The sequence below is a fragment of the Cryptomeria japonica genome, chromosome 7 (assembly GCF_030272615.1).
Source record: "Cryptomeria japonica chromosome 7, Sugi_1.0, whole genome shotgun sequence".
In the NCBI taxonomy this organism is placed as follows: domain Eukaryota; kingdom Viridiplantae; phylum Streptophyta; class Pinopsida; order Cupressales; family Cupressaceae; genus Cryptomeria; species Cryptomeria japonica.
The window spans coordinates 850,066,096-850,070,868 of NC_081411.1; positions in this window are offsets into that span (position 1 = coordinate 850,066,096).

Consider the following 4,773-nt stretch of genomic DNA (forward strand, 5'->3'; position numbering starts at 1 on the left):
CATTCAAATGTAATAATGTAATGTCCCCTTCTCAGTGATGATGCATTCAGTGGTCCATTGGCCTATTCTGGAGACCTATAGGCTATGTGGAAAGGAGAATTAGGGTTTCCAACTTTTGTGGAGTTCTGCACGAGCTTGTTAGGGTTAGTCAGAAGGGAATTCTTCAGTCCTGCTTATGGTTTCCTTCTTGGTTTTCCATGAATTCCAGTGTGGCATAACATGCAATTGACTCTTTGGTGAAATGTGAACTTACTATTTTTAGTAAGTTAGGGTTTGGCTGTTTGGATGATGCAGTTTTGCTGAGCTTACCAAGCTCTCTCTCTGGGTGCAAAGATCGTGCTTTTCGGAGCAGTATTTCATGACTTACTATTTTTAGTAAATGGCAGTATTGGGCATTTCTATTCAGTAAATGGCAGTATTGGGGATTAGTTTTATGTATCATCCTCCCGCTGAAAGACACGGTGGAGTGATTGTGTTAAGTTTCTTGTTGTTTTCCTTGGCTGGTTTACCGCTAAGAAGTTTAGTTACTATCCTACTGGATAAGCAGAAGGGGCTGGCTTGCCGCCCGTGCATTGTAATTTTCAGTTGGTTTTGGTGCTAACGATCCCCGGAACACCGTATGCTCTCACCCTCCCAGATTGGGCTCTCGGTGAACAAAAGGTGGAAGGGTTCCCTTCAGTTGCTTTGGATTATTTCTCTAACCTTAACGGGTTATTGTGTTTGTTTTGTAAATCTTATTGCAAAAATAAAATAAAAATTAAGGGGGTTTATTACATATTCCCTAATATTTCATGCATTAAATAATGAGAAAGATTAATCAAAACTTCTAATGGGAATTAGTGCTGATAACAAAAATCATGTAAACTATTGTATGGCCAAGAGTCTCTATGTGAGTACAAATATGGTCAACCATAAGTTAAATCTTACTTGTTTCTAGACCTATGTCCTAGAACCTTAAGTTGAAGCCGAAAAGGGTGGAACTGACATCACACTTAAGTGTGATTGTATCCATTGAAAACCTTGACCAAGGTGGTGCTCTTATTATGAGTGTCAATCAATTCTATAGTCCAGATACACATCCCAGTTAGAGGTCATACTAGTTATGGGTATCCTATAGTGTATGACCGACTAGGGAACCGTGTAGGATTATACACCAAGTCTCAGATGGCATGAGTTCAACTTCCCGTTACCTCCTTGCGAAGGGTCAGGCAGTCGGATATGGCACAAGGGACTAGTAAGTTCGTGGTTGGGCAGAAAAGCGTTTCGATGATACTTTCCCTCCTCATTGGTCAGTTGATAAAGTTATGAAAGTTCAAAATATTGGCATCATAAGAAAAGTATTTTCTAAACCTCTCTTTTCAATTTAATAGAAATGTTTAAAGTTACATTCGTATCTTCTATTCATACTTTCAGCATAGATCTTTGTTTAATTCAAGCTTTCGGTTAAGATCTAGTTTCATTTCAGTTATTTGATGTTCAAATATATATATATATATAGTGTTTCTTTACTTTCTGTTAAAAGATGCAAAGTTGTAGTTTCTTTTGTTTTATTCCTTTCAGCATGTTACAATAAAATCTACCACAAGGAGATACATAGTAGATGACTGTATATTACTCTAATCACACAAGATTTTTTTTTTGATTTAGAACCGATCAAAAACTAAAACGCCACCTATGTAGGAAGAAGATAAGAGATGTTTTTCACCAACGCACTCAACACCACAACAAGTCTTTAAAAAAAACAGTTTTGACAAATACGAAACTCCCAGAAACATATCATGGCGGCCTAGGTCATAAAGATGGAGAACAAAAATCGCATTTTCAGATATGCATTTTAATTCTTTTAGACAACCTTCCAACCCGATAAAGTAAATGAAGCTTATCTAGCCTCCTTTTTAAAAAAAACCGCCTAAGCTCATCAAACAAACAAACAAAAAGCACTTGATACAAAAAGAATTGACAACACCCATCTTCCATGACAACACAACAAAAATTCCCATCTTCCACTGACTACAAGATAAAAAAAACGCTAAATAAGGAAGCATCGAACCTTTGAAAAATGCCACGCATACTGAACCATTTCCACAAATTTGTAATATAAGTCAGAAATATCAGTGATTCTGACTTAAAACAACACACAATCAATTGACAATACTAAGTTTGCAATAAACTTCGAACTGCAGGAGGCGTTTTATTTGCTTACAACAACTGAATTGCATATGAAAAAAAAAACACCCCACCTGCATCAACAAAGATCTGAAGACATTGCAGCATACTAACTTCACAAACCAACAACTCTCAAAAAGAATTTTCCAGGTGTAACAAACTTTCTACAAACTCCACATGGGCCATAACAAACACCACGTAGGTGTATATAAAAACATGGTAAGAGATCTATGTAGAAAATAGGTATCCAACCCAGCTTGCAAAGTCTGAACACTTGTTGAAACCGAGAGACTTCTGAACTTATGAACACTCAACCAATAAAGACATCAATGACAAAAGTCTGAACTTATGAAACTCCCCCTTTGTCCTTGATGGCAATCGGAGTTGCTAAAACCATTTCTGAGACGAACTAAATCAAGAAGCCCCCCCTATCAAATTGCTCCTTTGACATCAATGATGAAACCAAAACGGAATAGTCAAAATCAATCGGTATACTTGATCTGGGACATGAAAGATATCATTAAGAACTCCCCCTAAGTCTATCTTGTGTTTGCCCTCTCGGGTAAACGGTTAAATGCAGAACGTAAATGCACAGAACATAATGGAAATATATTAAATAACCAGCCTCTACATTAATTCCACAGTCCATGTACAATAAGTGCTTATAACATTACATCTGACACGACTAACATTATGATGCTTCGAAGAAAAGGTACACAATATATAATACCCAAAGGGGCGCGACACAACCGTCGCGACTCCAACTACCTACCCGTCGGCTAACTAACTGACCGCCGTAACTCATTATTACCGACGACAACATAAATATAATATAACAACATAGCATAATGATTATTCCCGTCAACATCATCCCCCCCAAGAAAAGAAGTCGACTCCGACAACTTAATACAAAATAGAGATGAACGGCAGGAACTACTGACGCCAGTCGGGCCCGGATCTTATACACTTGCTGCGTCCTCGCCTGAAAACCCTTTTCTGCTACCATTCGATGCTCAAGTGCAGATTTCACCAATATTGCTTCCTTTGCCATCATAGTCCTCCTGTGCCTAACCCAAACTTGTCTGCAAAACACGTTTTCCAGTCTCAGCTTCCACCAACTGCTACTCAAATGATACTGTCTCCCTAGCCAATTTGTCCTCGATAGCCACCCGTGCTGCTCTCCCGGCATCCAACTCCTAGGTACGCTGAACTAAGTCTCACGCGACTATTGCCTCCAACCTGGTGGTCAGCTCCTCCCAAGCCCTCTATGCATCCACCAAGGCAACCTCACGTCCAGCCGAGACATACTCCGAGTTCCTCAAAGCGCACCAGTCATGCCTGGAGGTGGCCACAACCTGTTGGCACAAATGCTAGGAGACACCTGAAATCCTCCATCACACTCCCCAAAGGCTAAAAACTGAATTGAATAACTCCCTAGTGTCATACAACTGCACGGACTTGCAATGCCTTCCGTCAAACTCTGTTTGTTCCCAACCTTCAAATCCGTCTCCCTCTACGGCTTATGGCTTCCCTGCCAATGCTTAGCTGCGGGCACAACACTTCCCGTGGTCTTCTGTAGCTCAAAATAAACTGGGGGTCTGGGGGCAGTGCCCCCAGCGGGGTCGAGGGGCAACGCCCCTCGCGGGGTCTGGGGCAGCGCCCCAGCGGGGTCGAGGGGCAGCGCCCCTCACGGGGTCCAATTTACAACCTTCAGAACCCCACGAAAGTCCATGGCGCGCATCATTTCTGTGATATTTTATGATGTCAAAACCCTTCTTCTACACTCCAATATTTTCAGTGTCTAGGCTCCAAACTTCAGCAAATTATTTTAAATCTGGCCGTCGTCGTTTTTTTTTTTTTTTTTGGGCACTGTAATGTCCCCGATGGCACCCCGGCCATACAACCTCCCTATACGGTCTACCTGTGGCGGTCGGCCCGTGCTTTACCCTTCGCATCACGTGGTGGCGTGGTGGTGCGGTGTTCGGCGTCTTCTTCCCTTTACCCCTTGCTGTGCGGTGATGGCAGTGTGCGGGGTTGTTTTGTTCTTCGTCGCGGTGGTGTTGTGCGGCGTCTTTGATGTTTGGCGGCGTTTTATTCTTCCGCGGGCTACTTGGTGACCGCCTTCGGTGGCTCCCACCGCACGGTGTGACCACCGCACGATGGTGCCACCACACGGTGGTGCCACCGCACGGTGGTGCCACCGCACGGTGGTTCCACTGCACGGTGGTGCCACCGTCGGTGCTTCCACCGCACGGTGGTGCACCATCCACCGCACGGTGGTTCCACCGCATGGTGGTGTCACCTTGTCACCTTGGTCCCACCGTACGGTGGCCATTTTCCCCTTCTTTTTCTTTTTTTTTTCTTTTTTTTTTTTGACCGTACGGTCGTTGTCATATGACCGTGCGATTTTTTTTTCAAATTTTTTTTTTTCTAAGTTGTCTAGAGAGTCTTCGACTCAGGTCCCCTGTCTCTGGGGTCGCTCTTCATCCTTCTCGATTGTCCTCGCCCGAGAGTCGCCTGCCTGGCCTCTCGAGTCCCCCTCCATCCTCTCGGGTCCCCCTCTGGGCTCTCGGGTGTCTATCCGGCCTCTTGGGTCCCCTGTGCGCT